The sequence below is a fragment of the Triturus cristatus genome, chromosome 6 (genome assembly GCF_964204655.1).
Source record: "Triturus cristatus chromosome 6, aTriCri1.1, whole genome shotgun sequence".
Taxonomy (NCBI): Eukaryota; Metazoa; Chordata; class Amphibia; order Caudata; family Salamandridae; genus Triturus; species Triturus cristatus.
This window is the reverse complement of record NC_140589.1, coordinates 1,907,102,872-1,907,130,383: the sequence shown is the minus strand read 5'-3', so window position 1 is coordinate 1,907,130,383 and position 27,512 is coordinate 1,907,102,872. Positions and strand designations below refer to the sequence as shown.

The 27,512-nt window shown below is 43.5% G+C and overlaps 1 long non-coding RNA gene across 1 annotated transcript in view; it reads left to right on the top strand.

Annotated features, from left to right (window-relative positions):
- LOC146822409 (uncharacterized) overlaps positions 1-24,754 on the top strand; it is a 111,247-nt gene extending 86,493 nt beyond the window's left edge. The window contains exon 4 of the long non-coding RNA XR_014962835.1: positions 24,257-24,754. This is a non-coding gene — a long non-coding RNA (uncharacterized LOC146822409). The remainder of the gene's footprint in view (positions 1-24,256) is intronic.
- Positions 24,755-27,512: the final 2,758 nt, after the last annotated feature.

Sequence of the window (27,512 nt, the reverse complement as noted above, 5' to 3'; positions counted from 1 at the left end):
TATGCTCAGTTGTCCATGGCAAAGATGCCGATAAACCGGCCTCCAAAGTGGTCAGTTATATCAAAGGTTTGGCCAAATGAGCATACTGAGGAATCCACTGCCTACAATATGATGTTAAGCCAATGAAGGCACGTACTTCTTTCTGTGTTGTTGGACGTGGAATAGTGGCAATTAACTGTATTCGTTCCTGTGTAAGTTGTCTCCCGTCCTTGGACAGCAAGTGCCCAAGGTAGGCCACTTGCTGTGCACAGAACTGTAATTTAGAGGGAGATACTTTGTGTCCCTTGTCTGCAAGAAACAGTAAAACCTGGAGGGAGGCTTTCTCGCACTCTGTTTCTGACTGGCCTGTAACCAGAATGTCGTCAACATATTGGATGAGCGTGGTATTTTCAGGCATCTGGATGCTGTCCAGCTGCCTCTTCAGGGCTTGACTATAGATACTGGGACTTTCTGTATAGCCCTGTGGAGCTCTCGTAAATCTGAAGCTCCGCCCATTTAACGAGAATCCAAAAAGATATTGGCTATCCTCGTGAATGGGAATACTGAAGAAAGCATTTTTCAGATCTATGACAGTGGAAAAAAACAGCTTTGGGGTCTATTGCTGTCAAAAGTGATGTTATGTCAGGTACCACAGGGTATTGTGGCACAACACATTTGTTTAATTCTCGCAGGTCCACTACCAAACGATATACAGGTTCGGCAGTTGGGTCTGTTCGTTTAAGAACTGGAAGAACAGGCGAGTTGCAAGTATTGGAATCTGTCTCTATTACTACCTTGTGTTCAATCAAGTCATTTATTATTTGCAGTAATGCTCGCTCAGCCTGAGGTGGTATTTTATACTGTCTGATTCGTGGCAAAACCACACCTTCCTTTAGTGTAATTTTGTGAGGTGTGATGTCCATACAGCCTACGTCTGTGGGACTAGTTGCCCACAACGTTGGCGGAATGACTTTAAGTCTGGCATCCAGTTCCTTTTCCAGGAAATGGCCCTTGAAATCTCGCAGGTATAACCTGACACCTTCTGGGGAGCAACATATCACGGCACCCAGTTCTTTCAGTGTCTTAATGCCTAATAGATTTTCGGGGCAGGTCTTTGTTAACACTAGATCTGTAGTACGTGTTAGGGGACCTACTCCTATGGAAACATTTTGTGAGACCTTATTTATTACTGTTTTTCCCGAAAAACCCAAGGAAATACTATGTGAGCCGGAGAGAGGTATCCCTGGGACCTCATCATGGTTTATTGTTGTTCTACTGGCCCCTGTGTCAAGGAGGAATTTTCTGTCTTGCCCCAGAATGTGTGCTTGTACATAGGGGCCACGTTGGTCCACCGTGACAGGAAGCAGGGGCAAGTCTTTTTCTCTCTCTAGGCCCTTTCACGAGTATTCAGGATATTCGGGGTATATTTCATCATTGCGCTGGTACATTTGAGTTTGTGCGGGGGCGTTAGTAGGGGGGGGTCTGGCCTGCGCCGCAGGGGCTGCGGTCTCAGTGTTCCGTGGGGCATAAGGACGGGCTTGTATTTTTCCTGTTGCTATATTGTGTTTTAATACGGGACACTCCCTGACAAAGTGGCCAGGTTTTTTGCAATAATTACATGACCCTTTTTCAGTGGATTTGCTATTTTTCCCCGCATGTGATACAGTTGTTGTCTGGGCTACCAAGGCTTTCATTTTGGTGTCCTTCACGCGCCTTTTATCTTGTTCCTCTTCCTCCTTAATTCTATTGTGGTGATACTGTAGCATTTGTAGCATCTGTTGGGAATTATTTGCTTGCCAAGTACTCTCAACTTTCTGAAGTCTGTTCTTTATTGGGGGAAGGGCATTTTCTACCAATTTTGCTACGAAGAGACGTTGGTAACCATCACTGCCTGAGGAGAGGCCGCTATTAATGGCGAAACATTTCTGTAATCTTACAAAATAATCTCCTATTTCTTCATCTAACTTTTGTTTACACGCTGATATCGCATCCCAATCCTCTTTCTTTGTTGTTAGCAATTTAGGTAATACTTGCATAAGGGCATCGGGGAATGCACGTATTAATTCTCCCAACCCATCCCCTGGTTTGCGGGCCTGTTCCTCATTTCTCAGCGCAGTCCAATTTATAACTGCTCCCCCATCTAAGTTCCAATCTTTTTCCATCAACTTTTCGTATATCCCCTCAGGAAGGAGGACCTTCAGTAATATCTTTATATCCTTAAAAGTATAATTCCCTAGACTCAGAATGTCCCTTATTTCTTTATGGAATCCTGCAGGTTTTTTTTCGTGTGGTGGGACTATCTTTTTCATTTCTAATATCTCTAACCTGGTAAGAGGGGTGTATACATGCACCCGCTCATACTCACCGTCATCACGCAGCCTCGGGTGTACCTCTCTCAGGGGAAATTGTCCCTTGTCATAGGTACCTATACCGGACATTTCAGTTTCGAACTGTACATAACGTTGCCTTAGATCCAGAACTTTAGAAATGAATTCTTCATCCCTTGTGGACCAAAACCCGTCTGTACAGTCACGCAGTAAATGATATATTTTCTTGGGTGGGGGACATGTTTTTTCATATAGTGTTGCCAAATGCTGCAACATGAACATACCTGCTATTCTTTGATCAGACAGGGGGAGGGAGAGGAAGATCTGTCCTACCATATCAGGGTCATAAAGTTGGTGCTGGGCAATCCAATCAGTGGCTGATCGAGCTATTTCTTTTTCATGTGGGGTGAAAGGCGGGTCGTCCTCGAGCCAGTGCTCCAATGACTGGACAGTGCACTGGAACAGCTTAGTGGAAACGGTATCCGTTCTAGTATTTTTGAACTCATTTGAGACATGAGGGGGAAGGGGAGGGAATCCGTGACGGCGATGGCTACGGGCTAGTCCCATGACGAGTTTTCCCTCCATCTTCTTCCTCACCACTCGTTTCTTCCAAGGCGTTTTCCTGTCTGTCCCAATCCTGATGGATGGTATGGATGCCCGATATCAATTGTACTAGTAATTTTTCTATCTGTTCGTGTTTAGAGAACTTGGACCGTTCAAGTGAGTTACTTAGGTCCAACAAATGGTTGGGCACCTCGCGATTACTGCAGTCCAATATCCTTAAGAAACAGGTCACTGTAAACTGTAATATGGTCTGTTTGGTCGCGACCTTTCTACCTGTTATCATTGTTAACAAGGCCTGTTCATTTTTACCCGTTCGGACGAAATCGTGAACTGCGTCCAATTGGGATTTGCTGTTGGGAAGATTCTGGAGCATGTCCAGGGCCTGTCTCAATCTATGAGATATTATGGCCATTCTACCCTCCCCGGGGCATTCATCATAAGGGCATTCCAAAGGCGGGATATCACTTTTATCCTCTGCCCCGTCTTTAACATCTTCTAGGGGAGGAGCGGTGGCCTCTTGGCCACCCATCGGTGCTGGTGATATTCGTTGCAGGGCTTGCGGTTGCACCACGTAAGGCGGTGGACTTTCTATTAAGTAAGAGGACACGAAATCCTCTGAAGGAGTTATTTTTACCTTCGCCATATGCTCTTGGATGGACATCTCCTCTCCAGTTGTTTCAGTAGGCAGAACGGGATAAATTCCCTCAATAAGTGCATTTTTTTCTCTTTCTCTTTGTTCAGTAATAACTCTCTCTCCCTCTTCCTGTAATTTCTTTTCTTTAGCCTGTTCTGACATTTTCCTCCCTTTTTCAGCCTTCGTCTGTTCCTTCTGGTCCCTCCTATGCGCTTCCTTGCGCCACAATTCAATTGCTTTTTCTTGTGAAGGCCTTACTTTCTTTTTCCACAACTGTTCTTCTACTGCCATAATACACTCCATGTCCCACGTACCTGTAGGGGGCCATCTAAGTCTTTGTTCTAGATGTTTAGTATAATCTGACCACAGGTCCAAGAACATTACCCCTTCAATACCATGTTTAGTATACATGAAATGTCCAGGTGTGTCTCTAGGTGGGACCGGAACGGCCTGTTCTAATAACTTTTTCTTGGTACTTAATCCTCGTAATTTGGAAAATAAAGGCATTTTAAAATATCTTGCCTAAGCCTTGTAAATATCGAATCACAAAAACAATATACTTGATATCTTTATACACTGGGGAGCCAGTGCAACTTTACCGTGTTCTATCACAGAACCCGTCTTTATACATTCCCAGTAGTACTCACCGAGAAGCAGAACTTGAAGACCTGGTCACCGGACTGGAGCGCTGCGCAGTGGAATGAGGAATAACGGGACTCTGGAAACCTCGGACTCGACAAGTTCACTGGTCGGGCTCTGGGCTGGAACACCCCGCCACCTTCCTCACCGCCTCGTGTGGATGTTCAGTCTCAGTCTGTCTCCTCCTCGCCGCGAGGGAGTCAGCAGGAATACTCCGCCTCTTGTGCACGTGAGAGTCCGTCGAGGGTGTGGAAGGGACAAAGACCGGACCTAGATCTCCGGCGCGTGGGGAAGGGGGGGCGTCCCTATTCGGGCGCCATTAAATGTGGTAAATAAATTAATTACCAGGTCTGAATTTCTATAAATTATCAATAGAAATGAAAAAATGAACTGAGGAGTCCGTGGTGAAAGAGTAAAAAATGGGCCTTTATTCAGTAACCCGGGTTAATGGAGAACAAACACCATCACCATGCAAGGATCAGGAGTAGTCTGAGGCTTTATTCACAGAGTACAGTTTTTATACATATCACAGTACACTTTCAACTCAAGGGGAGGGGCCCTCCTGGTTGCGTCAAAGGAAAAAAACGTTACAAGTTAGCATTGCTCAAGACGTATATGCAAAAACACACAGATCAGCACATTTTTCAAGAAAGCAACTCGGGTGGATGCTGTCAGAGGGAGAGGGGGCTTGTGTGACTGAAAGATAAGGATGTGGTGAGCGAGTCATGGCAGACAACCTTGGAGAGAACTGAGTTACGTGACATTCTGCGAGGCCCCAGTGGGCCCGTGGCCAGCCGGCCTTGAAGAGATACGAGATAAACTTGCTTTTCTTAGAAAAGAGGAAGATGGTGGGCCCATTTTTTTAGAATCGGCTTAACCACAAAAATGCGTGAAGGTTACTGTCTGAAAACCAGCTACAGTATGAGGAGATACTTGAACTGGCTGACCCTTGGCAAGCTGACATGAATTCTTAAAATGGATGCTGTGTCCAAAATGGATGCTGTATAGAATTGTTTTAGAGCACAATGAGAAAGGGAAGTTTGTGAGGGGACAGAGCCGGGAGCGGTCTTTTAATTTTGATTTTCCTCACTACCTCTGTTGATTACCAAGTGGAATCCCACAGTGAAGTGCTCTCCCTGAAGATCCCAATATTTGTCTTGTCAGTGTTCAGCTTTAGACAGATGGTCTTCATCCAGTGGGCAATTTCAATCAGGCGGGCATTGAACTTGATCAGGGTACTGGGGGTCTTTTTCATAAGGGAAAGAATGAGTTGCATGACATTGGCATAGGAGAGGATGTTGATGTGTGAGAATGGATGATGCTGTCTAGAGGGATCATGCATGTGTTAAACAGAGCCTGGGTCAGGAAGGATCCTTATGGAACCCAGCAGATGAGGTCATAGACATCCAAGACATATGGTGCCAGGCTGACTGACTACCTCCTTCCAATCAAAATCAAACTGGGAAGATACATCGGCGTGCGTAACCTTGGATTCCGATGTTGGTGTTGAGGAGGAGCCCATCTTTCATCCCACAAATCATTTGCATAAACTCACATAGCCCCCACTAATGATCACATCTACTTCCTTTTAATTAAATCTACCACAAAGAACCTGCAGTAAATGCAAGGAATGGTTTACTGGGAGCACAGTACTAATTCTGATCACCAACACCTAGTAGTAACTACTACATTAATGACTATCCTTAGCTTCTGCAGTAGGGTGTTACTCGTCAAAAAATGGTTCAATGCCTCATCAGTAGTAGTAAGTGCTATATAAATGCAATTACAAAACAGTCCAGGCTAAACATATCCTGTTGCTTTGGGGGGCTTTACTGATATTTTCCAGTGATATCACCACGTCACAAAGAGAAGCAGACATCAGTGAGCTGTGTGGAGAGGTACATGAGGAAGGGTGAAGGACGAGCTAAATATATATGAGTCTTAAGTGAGACATTATTAGGAACAAGAGTTGGAGCATCACCAGGTGGGTTTAGGTCTGTGGAGAGGGAGCTCATTCATGGGATGGAGGAGCTATGCCTGGTGTGGTGAAGCCATGTTGTATAAGGAGTAGCTCTTCTGGTACCAATCACAAGTTGGCAAGAAAGGCTACAACACAAGACCTGTTTGGAATACTTAAGAGCATAGTCTATAACGAGTGACATGCATTTTAAAACAAGCATTGGCAAAGTCAAAATATCTCATCTATGTGAGCGATATTGGCTTCAGCAAGGTGTATTAATTTTGTAAACCTGTGTGGCTGCTGTTCAGCATGGCTAAAAGTTAGTGGGGTGGGATGGGGGTGGAGTGGGTAGATTGGAGTAGTGCGAGGTAGATTAGTGTAGAGTGACAGATTGGAGTAAAGTGCAGTAGAGTACATTGCGGTGGAGTAGGGCAGAATGGGGTGGGGTAGGTTGGAGTGGTGTTGATTGGAGTAGGATTGATGGAATGCAGTAGATTAAAGTAGAGTAGATTGAGGTAGAGTGGAGTGGGGGTAGATTGGGGTGGGGTAGATGGGGTGGGGAATTATGAGTGGGGTGGAGGAGATTGGAGTAGAGTGCAGTGGGGTATTGTGGAGTAGATTGGAGTAGGGTAGGTTGGGGTAGAGTAAGGTAGATTGGAGTGGAGTACACCGGTGTAGACTGAGATAATGTAAAATAGATTGGTGTAGCATAGAGTTGGGTAGTGTCAGGTATGTGGGGGAAGGGTGGGGTAGACTGGGGTAGTGTGTGTTCAATTTGAGTGGGTGGAGTCAGGTAGGTGAGAGCAAGAAAGATTGTGGTAGAGTGGAATAGATTGGTGTTGGGTAGATTGGAGTGGAGTGGGGCAGATTAGAGTGGATTACACTGGGATAATTTGGAGTGGGATAGATAGAGGTAGAATGGAGAAGGGTAGATTGGGATGGGGTGGATTGGTTACAGTGGGGTGGGGAAGGGTAGATTGGACTGAGGCAGACTGGAGTGGGGTAGATTGGATTGGGGCAAGATAGAGTAGATGGGAATAGAGTGGAATGGGGTAGATTGGGGTGGGATTGATTGGAGTGGGATAGAGTGGAGTAGATTGGGCGGTGGTAGAGTGGGGTAGACTGGAGTGGAGTTCATTGGGGTGGAGTGGGTAGATTGGGGTACAGTTTGGTAAATTGGAGTGAGGTAGACTGGAGTATATTGAAGTGGGGAAGAAAGTAGTGGAGTAGGGTAGATTGGAGAGAAATTGACTGGAATTGGGTGATAGGCACAGGGGAGATTGGGGTAGAGTGGTGTTGGGTAGATTGTGGGATTGTGGATGGGTGGAAAAGGTGCAGATTGGGGTATGTCAGAGAGAAGGGGGAAGACTCGGTGTGGAATTGTAATATTTGGGGTCATGGACAACAGGTTTTCATGTTTATTTATTCCTTAGGACAAGTAGGCCCAACTCCCTGTCCGCAGTTGAGGTAATATTTGTGTCCCTATGTTTATGGTGCTCGAACTTGTATTTACGGCTCATTAGTGCGAAGCCTCTATTAGAGTGAGCGCTCTAAATAAATGTTGTAAGCTCACACTGCACTACCAACAGTGGCTCCAGTAAAAAAAATCTGAAATGTTTAACAATGTGAGGCTATCTATAATGCTCCCAGAATGCTCTCCGAACAGATGCAAATGTTTGCAGACGTTTGTAAGCAAGATTGACAATTCTTTGATTTCAAAATAAAATGTTCAGAAAGAAAATGCAAGTAGGAAAAAAAAACGTTTAGCTAAATTACTGTGAAGTTCTACGTACTATTTCTTTGAAGCATCATTTAGTGATATTGTTGATGCATGCTAGTATTTTAATAACATATTAATGAAAGAAAATCAGTCGAACCAGTTTCAACATGATTATGGGAAACATGATAATAAACAACATTTGTGGTCAGTCTTTTGGTTTTGTAAATGCTTGTCTAGTTTTGGCATGAGTTTTGTAAAACTTTAAAGTTGTGGGAGCTGCCAGGCCCTCACCATTGTAACAAACATTGGCAAAAAGCAAAACAAAAATGTTGTTCTCACAAAGCACACACTGCCAGGGAACAAAACTACTTTTTTTTGCAATTATGCTCCCTGTGGCAGAGCAGAATGCTATCACTCTCAGAAAAGCTAGGCGATAGATTGTTAGAGAGAGAAAGATCATTTTAATAAAAGCAAAAGGTCTAGGTTAATGCCAGACTTAATTAGAGGCCAAATTCTTAAATAAAGTCACAAATGTGCACCCATGGTATATGTCTTTGCATTAGGGCAGGGTTGCGGCTTTCATGAACTCACAAGAATTTACAGAAGTAAATCAGGAAATCGTAATCCTAGAAAATATTTGTGAACTATACTTTAGAACGAGCAAATGTGCATGTGTAGATTTGTTCATGAGAACATCTGTTTATTTATTTATAAAGCTTTATATAGCTTGAACATGATCCAGAGGGATATCAGAGCGCTTCACAAATTAGGGAGGGAAGATGATCAGGGATTTACAGGCGTCAAATACATATCAAACGAAACAGTTAAAAAGGGTGAGTCAAAGAATATCACAATAGCTTAAAAATAGCCAATCTAGGAGGGGAAGAAAAGATTAATTAAGGAGATATAGCAAATCAATTCAAGACGTAAAGGTGTAAGTCCAGTATCTTACAGCAGATGATCAAAACCCTATAAAAGTAAGAACTTGTTCATAAGGAATCTTTTTACTTCCAACTTGAAAGCAACCGTGGATGTGATCCTGTGTACTTCAGGAGGGAGAGAGATCCAGATCCTCTGGGCAGAGCCAGAGAACGCTCTTTGACAAGTTCTCTTTTTGCGAAAGATCTGTGGTTTCAGGAGGAAGGAGTTAGCACTTCTTGAGGGTCTCCCACCTTCAGATAATTCTAGCTTTTGGACTAGATACCTGGGGGGTTTGAAATGGAGAGCTTTGTGAGACAGGCAGGCAATCTTTAGCTGTATTTGTCACGGGGTGAAGCGGACTGAGAAGCGTGGCATCCAGGCCGAGACTCTGACCAATACCCTCTCCCCTCCTTCTTTTTCACAGCAAAACGAGTGGTTCCCTACAGGAACACCGACACCCGTCTTAACAGAAGATCCTGGTGTCTGTTCCTTTAACTGGCAAGCCTGTGCGGAGAGCTCCACCCCCAACAGTGATGACGAGGAAGCCCGGGCGGATATAGGAAGTGCAGCCTATCCTCCAGTGTGCGTGGACACCGGAGAGTGGAAGGAGTTATTTGAGAGGAACAGGAGCGGGAAATCGAGAACTGGCGGAGAGGAAGGCGAGACAGCGAAGGAGAAGATCGGGAGAAGTACGGACGAGACTGGGAACGGCAGAGGAGCGACGGAGGAGCAGCGGACGGCCGGAGGCGACGTGGAACCCCAGCGACGAGAGCCAGGAGGCCAACGACCCCGTGAGCCGCCCAGCCACGTTCACGGAGGAGCGTGGCTCTCCAAGGTACGAGAGCGCATACGGGGCTGGGGAGAGAGAAAGGAAGGAACCGATTAAGGGGACAACCGGGCACTAGACCGTAGCGTGTTGGTGTATGCATCCCGTCACATCCCTTCCTGAGCACCACCTCACATGAAGTTCTGACTGCCAGTGCACCGAGTGTTCCCTCACCCCCGTTCCCCAATCACACCGGGCCGAAAACCGAGTACTCAGGGCTGTTTTCTTTCCTTTTCTTTGAGCGCGTGAGACCCAGGGACCTGGGGAGAACCGTACAACTCAACCTCCACAGTAGAAGAACCCGGAGAGGAAGGACCACGGCGGGAAGGAGAGAGCCCAGGGAAAGAATCACCGAAGCCCCCCTACCATACTACAGACCCACCCCCAATCGTAAACGAAAGACTAGACAAATAAAAGCGATCAAAACACCCCCTCGGTCTCCTGAGTTGTCAGATCCGTCACAGTATTCTTGCTTCAAAAGGCAGCCAGTTTAGAGATTTTAAGACTAGGTAATAGGGAGTAGATTGAAGTGGGGTGGATTGGAATGGGTTAGATTGAAGTGGGGGAGATTGGGGAAGGCGGAGTGGCGTAGAGCAGGATGGAGTGGAGTGGGGTAGGGTAGATTGGATTGGGGTAGCGAGGAGTGGGGTAGAGTGGGTTAGATTTTGGTGGGGTGGATTGGAGTGGGGTAGATTGGACTAGAGTGGAATAGATTATAGTGGAGTGGATTATGGTAGATTGGGGTGGGGTAGATTGGGATAGAGTGGAATGGAGTAGATTGGGGTAGACTGGAGTGGGGTAGACTGGGATAGATAGCGGTGCATGCAAATGGTGGCATTCTTGATGGTAGTTTTAACCGCATGAAATGACCAGCTCACATAGATGCAGCTGGTCCTACAACAAGGTGTCTTCCAACGAGTGCCACACAGTCGCCATGACTGGATTTGTAATAGGCAGGTGTAGGGCAATCAGGCAGCGTCCGATGGGCAGGTCTGACAGGTAATTTTGGGGGGCCGCATTCTGGCTAATTTTGCATCTGTTTTAAACCCAGGAATTTTTTTTCTCTTATGTCTTCCCTTATATTACCACAAGCATTGCCTGGAACAAAGACAAATGCATGCAGTCCCTCATACCTTACAAAATACCCATACAGGGTGCTTTACCAGATCTAAACTGCCCTACATTGCAAATGTGGGCCAATTTCTTAGCTACCTGGATCACTAATTAGGGCCACTTTTATTTTTGTGACCAGGCCTATTTTTGGTCCCAGTCCGACCCTAGTAATGAGAACAGTGAAAGTACACGAGAAGCCTGAAGCCCACTCACAGTGGCAAAACAACTGCAACATTCAAGGGTTTCGGCTGGAAAAAAACACGCGCCGACGCCTGAGCATCCTCTGATTTGAGGCAAATCACTTAAATTTCCTAGCGTAAAAAAAATGTATGTGAACTTTTTTAATGTAACTGTTGCTCATGTAACGCGCCTAATATTTTCTGGTCAGGTTGCGCTATATAAGTTAAAAAATAAATAAAAAGTAGTACCTCAATTTACAATGGGAGCAGTGGACGGACACTAATTATTTCAATTTGTAGTTCGACCCTGATCCACACAAACACAAGGAAGTCAAGCAGTGAGTGACGCCTCACAAGGGTTGCGAATTAGAAGGCAGCAAAGAAGAGTGATAAGGATGACAATGAATGTAAATACATTTTTTAGATACAATAAGTCATTGCCAAGCAACAGCATGCGCGCAGGTTTGACCTAAAATAGGTTGTTGCCAAGCGACCGTGCGCGTGCCCTGCCCTGCCTGTAAGCTTGGCCTATAAAGAGGGCTAGTGTTACAGGTTATTCCCTATGGTACCTGTGGGTCAATCCACAGGATCTGATATGGAAAATCCACCTGTAGGTTCTGTTTATCGCCACTATAGGTTGTCAACCATGGTGCAAGCCATTATCTTTGTAGGAAAGTAGGCTCTGCTGTTATGGTTACCCCCACTTTTTGCTGGTGTCATTCTGTTTTTATGACTAGTCTGACTGGAATCCTGCTAATAAGGACCCCAGTCACCGTGATCTCTCCCTAAATTGGACTATGGTAAGAACTCCGGCACCTTCCTAATTGGCTACTGGTGTACCATTGTAAGTCCCTAGTATATGGTACTGTTAGAAATAGGGATCTCTAGTTAGTAGCGGCTGGCGCCGAGGTCCAAATGGGGATCCTTCTTCCTAAGTCAGAGTAAGGGGGCTACAACCTTTGATAACCCCTGCTCAACCCTGTGGCAACGTGGCACGAGCAGATAGGCCTAGCTCAGAGGCAGTGTGTGAAGCATTTATGACCATACACAATGACGCAGTGAAGACACTACAAAGAGACACCACACAAGTAGCTATAGAAAAATAAGTATCTTTATATAGGCTTAATACAAGGTTCAAAAGCGATCAAGAAACAACAATGCACATAATTACAGATTCGCTTCAAAAGCAATAGAGGACTCAAAAAGCGTGTGGAACAAACTTAGTTCGAGGCCGGGGTCCACGCGACCCGGTGATGCACAATGTACCTAAGATTTAAAGGGGCACAGCACGCAGCCTCACAAGGAAGTCGCGGTGATGACAGGCGGACTCGCAGCGGCCACAGCTCCCAGCTGTAGCGGCCCTCGGTGTGCACTCACGATAATCCTGGGACGGGACTTAAAGGCGGGCACCCAGCGGCACATGCAGGTGATAACAAGATCCTCGAAGCAGTGGCTACTGCGGGCACTCAGTGGCACAGCTCCTCAGCTGCAGCAGCCCACATTAGCGATTGCAATGATTCTCGTAGGACGGCACATGCGGGCACTCAGGGGCACAGCTCCTCAGCTGCAGAGGCCCACAATAGCGATAGCGATGATTCTCGTAGGACGGCAAATGCGGGCACTCAGAGGCACAGCTCCTCAGCTGCAGCGGCCCGCGATAGCGATGATTCTCGTAGCACAGCAAATGCGGGCACTCAGCGTCACAGCTCCTCAGCTGCAGCGGCCCACAATGGCGATAGCAATGATTCTCATAGCACAGCAAATGCGGGCACTCAGCGGCACAGCTCTTCAGCTGCAGCGGCCCACACTAGCAATAGCGAGGATTCTCGTAGCACAGCAAATGGGGGAACTCAGCGGCACAGCTCCTCAGCTGCAGCGGCCCACAATGACGATAGCGATGATTCTGAAAGCACAGCAAATGTGGGCACTCAGGAGCACAGCTCTTCAGCTGCAGCGGCCCACACTAGCAATAGCGATGATTCTCGTAGCAAAGCTAATGCGGGCACTCAGCGGCACAGCGCCTCAGCTGCAGCGGCCCACAATAGCGATAGCGATGATTCTCAGTCCGCGTTCCCCGCAGTAGAACCAGAGTCTCTGGAATTCTCAACAGAGGCCTCACCTGCGAGTAGAATCCCCCTCAGATAGGAATCTGGACGGCTGATGGGTGAAGTCGAATGTCCCTGAGACTTCAGCAGGAGGCAAGCTCAAATCAGGCCCTTGGGTAGTTGCTTTAGCAAGATGGATGAAAGTTTCAAAGTCCTTTCCCTCTAGTTACACGGACTGAGGTTCGTCTTGACATCCAGAAGTAACACACCGTGTAGGGGTTTTAGCACAGATCTTTATACCCCAAAAGTTTTTGTTCTCCAAAAGTCACAAATCACTGAATCCAGCCAGAACCAGTTTGGTGTCGTCCTGGAGCACTTATTTACGAGGTGGCATCCTGCCTTTCAGGGAGAGGGGTCTTCCCTCAGACGCACAGTGGGAGGTGGAACTATCATTCACTTTGCCAGGCACAGCCCTGCTCAGGTCAAAGGGTCACCCCTGCCCATACTCCAACTTCAGATCTCTCCATTTAATCCAGGTCGGTCTCAGCCTGCCCTGACCCTCCAAAACCAGACAGCCAATACACATAACAGCAGGGCACACGGGAAGGTTTAGGCAAGAAAATACCTACTTCCCAAAAGTGGGAGTTTTAAACACAGAATATAAAAATATTCATCACTAAAAGGTGCACTTTCATATTTGGAGCTCAGGCATACTAAATTCGACTTTCCTATCATGTTCCTTGGGTCAATTAGGATTATACCAATTCATACAGTTAATTTGCAATAGGGAGCATTTGCGCTGCGGCACTGAATGGCAGTGGCACAACGCCCAGAGCATCTAACACCAGCCAACACAGAGGAGACAAAAGCGAAAAATGGAAGGGAGACCCACGCCAATAGTGCCAGGTCTAACAGTAGTGTCGGGCGGTTGTGAAGGGTAGTGAATGAGTGTAGGGACCGGAGTGGGGAAATGCGTATGTTCGCGCAGGGGGTAGTGGTTTAGGGTAGTGTAGTGGTGTTTCAATGTAATTGTATGCGAACTAAAAACCTGCGTAGTAACAGTTATTGCTAAGTAATAACCGTGTAGTAATGGCATGCGAAGTAATGGCATGCGAAATAACGGCATGCGAAATAACGTGTCATATTCATTTAAAACTGGTCTAAATTGCAAACGTGGGCCACTTTTTTAGCTACCTGGATCACTAATCAGAGCCGCTTTTATTTTTGTGGCCGGGCCTATATTGTGTCCCCTTTCGACCCTGGTAATGGGAACAGTAAAAGTACACAGGTAACTTGTTTACGGCTGCTGGCAGTAAACAGCCCCCCCTGAAGCCCACCCACATTGGAGGACTACATTTGAAAAAAACAAGCAATGTCACCTCTACATCCTCTGCTTCTGAGCAAATCACGTAATCTCCCGGCATAAACAAATGATTGTGAGCTTGTGTAATATAACTGGTGGTTGTATAAATCGGCTACAACTTTCTGGTCAAATCGCAGTATATAAAAATGCACAAAAAATAAATAGTACCTCAATTTACAGCGGAATCAGTGGTCAGACACTAATTAAATTAAATCAATTTGTTCTTCAGCCATGCTCTATTAAAACATAAGGAAGTTATGCAAGTGCTGCAGAATTAGAAGGCGGCACAGAAGAGTGATAAGGATGCCAGCAATGGTAAGTAATGGGCGGGCTTAAAGCCCATTTTTTAAGAGCTTTTTCCATTTTGATGCCATAGGAACTTCCAACCACAAGCACCATACAGAAATCAATATGAGAACCAGGAGTCAAAAAATGTGGGAACAATGAGTAAAAAAGAGCCTGTAACAAACTTGTCTACTAGAATTTTAACTAAGGAAGAAGCGTTCGTGCTGGAAAAAGGGTTAGGTTTTGCTCTCAAAACCCCTACAAATAGTTTCGAAATAGAAAAGGAGGTAAAAAGTCTGTGTAGGAAAATTAGATTGAGGAAGATTTTTTTCTAATAAAGACCCTATCCAAAAAGAAAACTGTTCAGGCCTAAAACCAATAAAACCAACCTCAACCTGGACTCCCTCCCGTCATATGGTTGATAAAGGGGTTGGGATTTTTGAAAGAGTTGTAGAGAAGGGCCTAGAAGATTTACTCATTAAGAAAGGGCTTCATCACAATAACAATCTATCACAGGATCTCTGCACCGCCTTAAAGAACTTAAAAAGATGTGTTAGTATCACAATAAAACTGGGTGACAAAGGCGGTAGGTAGCATTGTTACCTGGACTGGAAACAAGCATCCTAGGACCGGTTTCGGGGTTTCACCCCTCTTCAGCCAGGATAGCTTGATTCCAGTGGCATGGAGAGCACGGGACCCACGTCTGGGCATACCCTTCCCACTCGGGGTGACAAATGCATTGTCAGCATTCCGTCCATCATTTGTTTGTTGTAACGCTTTTCGCCCTAAGTGGGATGGGTATTCCCAGACGTGGGACCCGGGCTCACTACGCCACTGGAGTCAAGCTATCCTGGCTGATGACGGCTGATAGCCAGAAACCGGTCCTAGGATGCTTGATTCCGGTCCAGGGAAGACATGGCTTGGCAGTTCGGGCTGGACTGTTCCCATGAGGCACAGGGTCAAGACTGATTTGCATATGGCCATGTCTAAACTGGGGTGGCGTAGTGGGCTAAAGAACGATGGATTTAACCCAGATCTCTTGACTGGGGGAGAATGTCTGCATTGTCAGCATTCCGTCCATCATTTGTTTGTTGTAACTCATTAGACATTGAGGCACTATACAAAAATATTCCGCACACTGCCACTGTGGAAACAATCAAGGATTTATTTCAGGATGAGAATGGGGATCTAACTGAAAGAGCCCTTCTAATCATTGAATTTACTGAATTGATTTTAAAAAGAATATTTTTTTTAAATTAGGATTTATTTTGTCAAATTAAGGGGACCAGCATGGGAGCCACATGCGCTCCCAGTCTGGCATGTCTATATGTAAGAGCGTTCGAAGAGAAACATATTTATAATGAAGTAGCACCCTTCTATGAGAATATATCAAACTGGTCACGCTTCATAGATGACGTGTTCTTCATTTGGGAAGACGACAAAGACAGTCTAGATAGCTTCATAAGTTGGTTGAATTGTGGAGATCCAAATTTAAAATTTACATTCACCATGAGTCAGGAGTTCTGTGACTTCTTGGATATTAAAATTATAGCAAAAGAAGGTGGTTTGGAGGTAGAACTGTATACCGTGCCCACGGACAGAAATACGATTCTTTACTATGAATGTAATCATCCAAGATGCAAAAAAGACAATATACCCTATGGCCAGATTCTCCGTTTGAGGAGAAACTGTACCAATAGAGGTGACTTCGAGGTCCACGCTAAAATGCTGAAAGATAAATTAAGTGATTGAGGCTACCCCCCCAAAAAAAATTAAACAGGCTTAAAAAAAGAGCGAAATATTTTAACAGGGAACTCCTTTTTACTACTGACAAAGAGAAGAATAGAAATAGTGACAAAATGGTGTGTGCAATGAATTTTTCTAATATTAGTAACAAAATAAAAAATTAATTAATAGAAACTGGTGACTACTGCCAGAAAAGGATCTAGAAGAGCTAGAAAAACTTTTTTCCTATCTCAGGAATAAAACCATAAGAAACAGTGTGGTGCAGACATATAGAGAACCTAAACAGGCTCAACAGAGAAGTATAGATGTAAACAAAAAAGTGGAGGGAACTTATCCCTGTTGCGCCTCTACAAATTGTAGCTTCATCATAAAAGGCAAGGGAATTATATTGGATGGTATTAAACATACTTTCAATTGCATGCTTAATTGTAAGACACAAAACTTAATATATCTAATCATACACCCCTGTAATAAAGGATACCTGGGTGAAACCTCCAGAGAAGTACGGATAAGCATTAGCGAGCACAGGTCTGCATTGCGTACAGCCAAAATGAATGCCCCCTTAACAGAACATTGGGCTACCTGTAACCATAAAGTGGGAGACATCAAGTGGTGTATATTGGAAAAAATTGGAGGAACCTCTAGAGGAGGCGACCTTGATTAAAAACAAAAGTGCAGAGAAGAATTCTTGAGTAAATTTAAGACATATTTATGGACTTAATAATAGAGAGGAATGGGAAAGAATCTTAAGATAGATACTTGATAAAAAATGACTGCGAAAGGAGAGTTGATAATATTGGGAATCCATTAACACTGAGAATCTTTTCCTTTTTTAGCAATCACAGCAAACTGTATAAGTATTGGTGTATGTGATTCTCTTGAATTTAGTTTACTGAAAATAAGAGACATATATGTATGGGATCTACTATAAAGATGTCCGCCACTCTGTGGCGTTAAATTGGATTTCAGGGTCCGCTACCAGCCCTTTAGAGATCGTAAATACTACTGTAAAGTACCCCTTACAAAGTACTTGGGACAGTGTTTTGGGCGATATTGGTTCTATTCCTCGTTGTAGCCATCTGTAAAGCCTTTGTTGTAATTGAAATATATTTACTTTACGACGAGTTGAACCAATAAAGGATCTAGTCCTATCTAGATAGACGCTACTATACGTTACTGGTACGAATTAAAATATTATCATGCGCTAAGAAATCATGACATGAAGCTAAATAGATCTCTTAAAATATTTATAGTACATTTGTTCCAATACTACCTGTGAAAGATGACATTTAAAGATGGCCATGGTTCTGTCGGGTAAAAAATAGCGAGGATTATATTACTAAATTGATCCATGATCAAGGTGCCTCTAACTTCCTATTAGGCTCTGATAGAGGGACAGTGGACATAAGTTTGAATGAGAAATTAGCTAAGATTGAAAGACTGGAAAATAAATTAATCAGATCACGTCTTCATGGACATGTACTTACCAAGTATTTGCAGTCAAACATAATTCCCAAGGGCCTACAAATTCGCATTGGACCTGCAATATTCATAGATGTCCCAAAATTTAGAGAAGGGTTCTGCTATATAGCAAATAACTGTTCTAGGCTTTGGATGGTTTTGGGAGTAGAAACAGTAAGAGAAAATGTGAAAAAACGTGCGCAGGAGATAGCGGATTTAAAGAGAGATCCTAGACGATACCTCACTTACCAACGCCAGGCAAGCTCTAGAACGAGCTGAGAAGACCCTTACAGAATTTAACACTATTACTCTAAATAGGAAACTTGATAAATTATCAAGGGATTTGAGAAATTACGATAAGAATATTACATATCCCTACCTTTCAGAAGACTATTATCAACAGGATAGCCAGGGCTTCTTTACTAACAAGAGCAGACAGGGCACAAGAAGATTTTACACCTTCTCCAACTCTTCCGCGGGCAGCGGAACAGATTCTGACTCCGATAGACCTTCTACTAGTCACCAGTCCAATCAGGGTGCGCATTTTTTAGGAGAGGGATATCGTCCATACAACAGAGGGCGAGGGAGATCACAGAACTGGGAGAGACGGGGAGGATGGGGCAGGGGCAGGAATACCGAGCAAGCAACGTCATGAGTACGTGGGGAGATCTCTACAAGGAGGCAGACATACAGATGGTAGATATCCAACTTCACCATAATACCCCACTTCTTCCCTGTAGTGACATGCAAAATATACCAAATCAATTGGCTGTTCTCCCACTATGCACTGTTCTCACAGAACCATCAAGTGTGATGCATCTGACTGATGATCAGAATACTAACAACATGAATACAGTGGATCCTATAGTCAACTTATCTGACCACGTGATGTCCAGTTCAGAGAGAGATGTACTTTCGAAGGGACTCTCTTTTATACCTACAGTGATTCCTGACTCATTCCAAATAAAAATTGAACTTCAGCGTTTCTTTCGAAAGATCAGATTAAAGTATTACTTTAGCAAAAACATCTACAATCCAACTCCGGCAGCTACTTGTTTTAGACCCCCTTTGACATTCACACCAGGGGCATACATGATGAGCGAGAGGATATTGGCGTACGAAAAGATCGTACTTCAAGAAACGATGCAAATTCTTGACGAAAGGAAATATATAAAGTATAACATCACGAAGGAAGAGAAATTGGCACTGCACGCTCTGGGTCAAGATATATCAATCGTGATCAAGGCAGCGGATAAAGGGGGTGCAGTAGTGTTACAAAACACCAAGGACTATGTAGAAGAACTGGAACTACAACTCTGAATGCGTGATAGTTACCAACCGACCCAAAGGGACCCTACTCCTGTTCTCACATCCTTGATAGAGAGAGTCACCAAGAGGGGTTTGTCTGAAGGATTCTTGAGCCAATCTGAGTACAAATTTCTAAACAAAAAGGAACCCAGGACTCCCACAATATACACGTTGCCGAAGATTCACAAGCGTATTGATAAGCCACCCGGAAGACCCATCGTATCTGGTTGCGGGTCTATTTTGGAACCACTTAACCAATTCATAGACCATTTTCTGCAACCTTTTGTTCCCAAGACCAAATCATTTGTGAGGGATACTATGCATATTATACAACTATTAGAAGGCCAGACATTTGATATGCAAACCCAAATCTTAGTGACGTTGGATGTGTCCTCGTTATACACCTCAATTCCTCAAGATACTGCACTGGAAGTCATTAGAACTACTTTGGATACAAGATCAAGGCCTCATTGGATCCCCACTGACTTCCTAATCTCCTTACTAGAGATTGCCATGAACAAGAACTACTTTGTATTTAAGAAACAGTTCTATTTCCAATGCAAAGGAGTAGCCATGGGCGCAACTTATGCGCCGAGCCTGGCGAATATCTACATGGATTATTACGAGGAGGAACATCTGTATAACCATGCCAACCCATACCTCAATTTGATTGCGGTATGGAAAAGATATATCGACGACGTCATAATGGTTTGGTCTGGAAATAGTGATTAATTGAAAGAATTCTTTGCTTGGCTGAACACGAGATCCAACAATATTCAGTTTACTATGACCAGTAATAACGAGGCCATAGATTTTCTGGATGTGACCTTCCGAGTAGAAGATGGACTTCTATATAGCGACTTATATCGCAAACCGATGGAGAGAAATTCATTGTTGAAGTATCATCCACGCAGCCTGAGGCATAACCTCCCCTACGGGCAATACCTCAGACTAAGAAGGAATTGTTCGAGGAGGACTGACTATTTCAGGGAATCCGAGATACTTACTATCCGCCTCAAGGAGAGAGGTTATCCCACCGGTCTGTTGAAACGAGCAAAAAAACGTGCATGGTACTGCCCGCGTGAACAACTTTTGGAAACAAATCAGAGACTCAAGGAGACAGACAAAATGGTCTGTGTAACTACATTTAACACCAGGAGTAACGAAATAAAAAGAATTGTGAAGAAATACTGGAATCTGGTTGCCGGTGAATTACAGACTACGCAGGACCCTATCTTCGCCTTTAAGAGGGGCAAAAACATAAAAGATACAGTTGTCAGTGCATACTTTGAAGAATCCAAATCATTTGACCTTAGAAGTCATTTTGGTCTCCCTCAAATCACTGGACATCATAAGTGTGGACAGTGTAAGGCCTGTGACTTATGTCACGAGGGCACTTAATTTGAACATGCCAACAAAACATATACACTTCCACACTTTACCAATTGCAATAGTACGAATGTTATATATGCCATTCAATGTCCCTGGGGCTTTATATACGTTGGACAAACTACCCAGAAAGCCAAAGTGAGGATTCTACAGCATATGAGCAGGATAAGATGTAAGGTACAAGGGGCACCCTTAGTTGAACACTATATGACACACCAGCATGCCCCAAATAATCTTACATGGTGGGTACTAGAGAGGATTGTCCCTAGCGCAAGAGGAGGCTCAGTTACAAGGAGCATGAATTACAAAGAATCCAGATGGATCCATCTGCTTGACTCAATACAGCATGGGTTAAATGAGATGGAGGAGACAACAAGACAAATGGGACAGCTTTAAACCTGCCAATGCGGATAGGGATTTCCTTAGAACTGTATGAATTCCCAATTGTATGTTATCCACTGTGCCTTACCCCTTTGGGGTATGGAGGTTTTCTTAAATGTACGATCTAGAAGCCACAAAATGTGTTGTAATAGAAGAGATTTGACACCAAACATACCGAATGTTTATCCTTATGGAGCATATTCTAACTGAACTGCTGGAGTGTACGAATTTGGTATCACATAAATATGTATTAATGTCTTGACTTAGTCGAGTTTTTGAAACCTGAGAGTAAATACATGGTAATTTCCGTTCAGTTGTGATACTATATGGGGAAACTTATGACTGCTCCATAATACGATATAAGTGCAAAAAAGTCCAGATTTGATGGGGTCTTTCTAAATGTGCGAGTAAATGTGTGGCAAATTCCATTGCAGGAACGATATTTTACAATATCCAAATTTATGAGTCTTCCGCTTAATAGAGGAAATAAGTGAATGATGTCCTGGCAAGTGTCGAAAGTTTTGATAGTCGTTACAACATACATTAACAACTGTACATTACTATACACGGCTTGGTATTCTGGAATACATAAAAGTCATTACTCCTTAGCTGAGTGATTGAACTAATAATTGTGGCAGACTGCATTGGCCTCCCTGCATCAGGCGGATTACATGGCAATCTGTATGAACTATATTTTACATCGTCCAAATGTAGGAGTTTCCTGCCAAATAGAGGAAACAAGTGATGGACGCCCTGTCGAGTGCCGAAAGTCTTGATACTCGCTTTATTATACACTAACAACCGTATATTAATACACACGTCTTGGAATTATTCTGGAGTACATAAAAATCATGACTCTTTAACCGAGTGATTGAAATAATTATTGTAGCAGACTGTATTGCCTTTCCGCGTCAAGCGGATTACATGGCATATTCATTGCCAGGCAACGTTTTCCACGTAGGACGCCTTCGGACGTTGATGGTTGCTTGGCAACGTGCAACTGACGCATAGGCGCATGCGTACTGGGTATATGAGCAAGCCCATTTCGAACGCGGCTTTCTATGGCTGCTGACGAGCTAGGACTTTCACCTGCCGTCTTCGAAATTCTTTGAGCAAGGTAATCCTTCAATGTGGGTGGAACTCTGCTTGGCGCTATCCGCTGCACGCCGAAATAGCCCAATTTTAACTTAAATTTCTCCATGTTTAACAGATCACGTAGAGTATCGGTTTGAGTGACGCCATACCGTCTCAACTAATTCCAAATAGGTGAGCAGATTGGCCACATTATTCACTGATACGATCTAAGTTTGGCACATATAAGTAGGGAATCACTGGGTATAAAACGTAACTAATCAGAATACTTAAACATCCTTAATTTTAATTCAATCATTTACAGATTGGATCGTTTTGGACCTTTTTGAATCATTTCCTGATAAACATCAGACGTAATGATGTCCCCGTGACCTAGTAATAATCACGACGTACTGGACGAAGGTGAGCTATATTTGCCACTAGAGCCATTGAAATGTAAATAGTGTAGTCTTTCGTGAGTTTAACTAGAATTAGTTTTAACTCACTTTCTACTCGATCACAGATATATTCGGACTTACCCGATCTTGTGATCTTAACCAAGAGCTGTTAACCTCTGAAGGATTGAAACCTCGCCCCATATCATAGGTGAGTGTCATGCCACCTTACCGACATGTGAGTCCTAGTTCCTCGTGACACATCTGATTCTAGTCAATTCACTTTTTACAGGCCATCATCACGTTGTTCTTGTTCTGATGAAGACCCGCACCGACTTGATAGTAGTGCAGTAAAAAGGGTTGAAACGTCGACATTACTCCCTGGACCAGCAATTAGAGTTTGCGTAAAACTGAATTATTGTAGTTCGCAAGACTACTATAAACCCTTGCTCTCTGGCCAATGCCAATTTTGATCTTTTAAATTACACTGTACATGTTATGCACTTTTTCACTGAGCACTAATAGTCACATTGTCACTAATTATTATTACTATGTATTGTGATGGCCTTTCCAAATAATTGTTGGATATATATAAATGATTTAATTTATATAAAAACTAAAATTTGGTTTTTCTGTCTTTGCTTTTTGTGTTACCTGTGACTCACTGTGAGGTTTCTTGAATAACGTATGACTTATGCTGTATATTTAGTAAGATATTTTTTACCCGACAGAACCATTGTGTTTTTGATATAAGATTGCCCAGGTTCTGAGGGATACTGGGTTACCCCATTGGTTGCGAAAATTTAAAGATGGCCGCCATGCATAGAAAGCCTTTATAGTAGGAGACACATGGGATGTATGACCCGGAAGTAAATCAAATAAAAAAAATTAAGACTGCGACGAGAAGGTGGAATTAATTAAAACATTACTTCACATATTCAGCCTATATATATGGCTCCTTACCCAACCGCCCAATATCACTAGGCGGGGGATCGTTTGACCGGACGACACGTATTCAACCGTGCGCGGTGAGTCTATAATATTGAATTCACGAAGATGGAGAGCTATATATAAAAACCAAGTCAGTGGTCTGCAAATTTAATTTAAGACGAGACTTATATTGCCTGTAGATTAATAAAATGCCTCATTTCAACGTGAGGGCATGTAAGGTTATATTGCTTGTTGGTGTCCTGATCTATTTACCTTTGACCCCTGTAGTGAAGATAGGATAGATAAGAACACAGCGCTAAAAAACTCTTTCTTTCTGATGTATTTTAATAGCCACAGTGATTAAGAACCTACAAAGGAAAGAGAGGCAAGTGGGCAGAGGAACCAATGAGTCTCACGCCAGAATGATAAATTACAAAGAAGGCCATAGCCTCACTATACCCTTCGGATTCCAGGAATAAGCCACACTATCCTGAACCTAAGGGTGAGCAAAGTTATTTGCCACTAATTAATTATAGTGCCCATAGGCCTTGTAGTTAAGAGGTTATTAATTAAATCTATAACTTTGTAGATTGTCAGCACTTTAGGAGGAGAACCCCCAATCGCATTTGGAGCGACCTGAACCGGTGTGAAGAACCATATGAGATTAACTTTAATACAAAATTAAAATAATCAAGTTTTAAGTAAATTTAGTTGTCACTAATTAATTATAGTGGTCATTGGCCTTGAATTTAAGAGGTTATTAATTAAATCTGTAACTTTGCAGATTGTCAGCACCATAGGAGGAGAATCCCGGATTACATATGAATCGTGTTGTATCGATGTGAAGAACCATATGAGATGAACTTTACAATTAAATTAGGATAAAAAATTCCTTGAGTAAGTAATTGCCTAATATGATCGCGGGAGTGTATGATTGTCTTGTTATGAGTAATGATAGAATTCCTCCTTCATTAAATATTCATACATGCATTGTTTTCTATCTTTATTTTCTATTCTTAGAGTCAACAATACTGTTTTTAATTGACGAGTCTGTCCTGAAGAAGGTGGTGTCAATCATTTTCAACCCACCGAAATGCCGCGTCGACAACTGTTCTTTTTATATAGTATTGTTTTTATAAAGTCTTTCGTAACTGTTTGTGTATTATATTTAAGAAACCTAGTACAATTGATTTTTATATAGTATTGTTTTTATTAAATCCTCTCTTAACCTGTATACTTTGTATGCATGTACACATAAGAGACATTAACATATATGTTTCATTGGTACATGATTGCCAACACTGAAACCTTCGAATAGGACACTATATAGAATTGTGTGTACTTGAATTTTAAATATACGTGCTCATTGAAAAATGTTACCTAGATAAATGCTTATGAGAGAGAGTTGATAAAAACAGAATTGTGTCCTCCTCTAACGATATTTTATGTATTGATTTTGATTTTTAAAAGGCGTTTGTATAAACAATTTCAATAAAAGAGTTGATATTTTTACCCCCCAAAAAAACTATAGTCTGTGTGGTGTGTATGGGTGAAGGAGTATGTTGTTGAAAGAGGCAGTGAGTGAAGAAAGAACAACATAAGGAACATTTTCTTGTTATTAGGTACTAAAACCCAGTTCCGTTTGTATCTGAAGGGTTTCTCTCGTTTTTGTTTTATAGGTCATGGCCAAGCAACAGCGCATGCACGATCTAAAGTAGGTTGTTCCCAAGCGACAGTGGGTGTGCTGCACACGCTTGCTGTGTTGTACTGAAACACAGTCCACTTCCCACGGGGGTGACAACTTGAAAGTGAATTGCAGTGTCCACGGTGTGTTGGGGTGTTATTGAGATTCACAACAAACAAATAACAAGAAAACTAAAATCTTAGTGTGATTTGTTTTGAAATCATCCCATGGTCAACCCTATCCACGTTAAGTGTCTCATGTAGGCCTTAGTATAATTAGGCCCAAAATGCCATGTGTCAGGGCATTTTCAAGATGCCGATAGTCTTCAGCATAACCCTGGGCCCTGAGGCTAGGGGTGTGAATGGGGAATGTACTCTGGCAAATCTAGTGTCTTCCCACATCTAGCACTAAAATCCAGTTTGAAGCAGACACTAAACCCACAACAAACCTAAAGACAGAAGTCTGGTAGGACAAAAGCAGGGGTCTTCAGCAACCAAGCAGGGGCTCCACAAAAATGGTCTTGGCATCCACATTTCTCACACTGAAGTGTACTCCAAGTGTTACACATGGCACAACAGACCTGTCAAGCAGGATTGGACACTGTGATGTCAAAACAACATGTCGTACTGCAGGTTTACAGTGCAGCAGTCAGGCTAACCGGCATAGGTCTGTAGCCATGTTTAGTGCCACTTTAGTAGATGGCACAATGGGTGCTACAGTCCAATATGGCATCTACCTTTCAGGCCCTGGGTGTAATTTTTTACACCATACACTAGCGTCTTATAGGCATGTTGAATGTCTTAATCAGAAGTAAGCCAATTTAACTATGGTTAAAGGGGGCGCATACTGGTTAGCTGGGGTATTTTGCACAGAGTTCTAAGGCCAGCAAAGATATAGTGTCCGGCAAAAGGTGAAAAATCTGGGGTGATCACACAGAGAAGGCAGATTTCCTTCAAAGGCCTTTTGGCACACCCATGTAAAGTTTCTCTTCTGTGTACTTACCCAGTACTTTGCGCTAACATCCAGAGTGTGTGTTGTATGTGTGCATGTGATCCTAGTGTAGCACATGATTGCTGTTCATGGGTGAAGCACAGAAATGGAGATCTAGAATTGTGACGCCTGGTCCATGGTGCTGCACGATAAGGAGGCAAACACATGGAGATGATGGACAGAGTGCTGAAACTTTTAAGACAACCTCCCCCAAGTCACAGATCTGGACTGAATCCATCATCATTCTTTAGCTCACTTCGCCATCCCAGTTCGGACCCAGCCCTATGCAAATCAGTCTTGACCCTGTGCTTCATGGGAACAGTCCAGCCCGAACTGCAAAGCCACGTGTTCCCTGGACTGGAAACAAGCATTCTGGGATCGGTTTTGGGGTAACACCCCTCATCAGCCAGGCTAGCTTGAATCCAGTGGCAAAGTGAGTAAGGGACCCAAGTCTGGGCATACCCTGCCAACTTAGGGTGAACAAAGCAAACACAAAGAGAACTGTGAGCGGAGGTGGGCGGAGGTGGGCGTCTCAAAAGATTCAGCGCTCCCTCCATCATCTCCTTGTGTTCGCTTTGTCCCATAGATCCATAGATGGGTGTGTCGGCTGGATCCACTGCCAATGCTGTACAGATCAGCTTGCACCACTAAGTTTCTCCACATATTACAAAGCGAGGGGAAGAGGTCACCAGCCTGTTCCTAACTTCAGTGACAGAAATAAGAAAAAAAAGAGCAGGGTCGAAGTTTGACCCCTATGTATTGACCAACGTAATGTGTGCCAAAGCCAACAACCCCTGCACAACCCTACACAAGCCCTCTCTATCACAGAACGTGTAAAGAGGCCTGAACTCTAAGCCTCGTTTAACCAATCTGGTCACTTCCATAGAGACTGAGGAATAGAAATAGAGGTACAAGCTCCAGATTTGGAAAAATTATTGACCCCCCAAGAAGCAGCATTTGTCTCCTGAACTAATGCAACATCCACCTTAGGTTTATTGAGGTATGGAGTCATATGTGTGGTGTCTGCAGTTTTGACCCCCCCTCTTTCTGCGAAGCCTTTCTGCCATATCAGAAGGATTTCTAACATCAAAACACTGTGCCACCTGTGATTTAGTAATGGTCTCCTAAACAGACCTCCCAACAAATCCCTACCCACACTGCATGAGTAACCGTTCCAGAGCATTACAATCTAGCCTTGGGGTGGCTAAACTGGCATCAATCACATTGTTGCCCAGACTGGTGTGATGCTCTGCAGTGTTAGATACGACAGTAGTTTTAGAAGCCGGTCTTTCTTGAATCTGGATGAGAGATGTAACTTGTCTTGAAACTGTGGGTGTTCATTGAGGATTAGTAGCTGGTGAATTGTGGGTGGGGAGACCTTTTCTAATGCTCACACTGTTTGAGTGTCTCCCTCTTTTACAATCTTTAAAGCATGAGAGCAAGCCTTTACTGTGGAATTACCAACAGTTAGCCTTTCATAAACAAGTGAAGAGTAGCTTCCAGTTTTTAATAGTCTCTATCCGAGTATCAATGTCTTCAGGATGGTGCAACAACTGCTCCTTCTGTCCATTCAAGGATTGAGGATTCATCTTCGTATTCTTC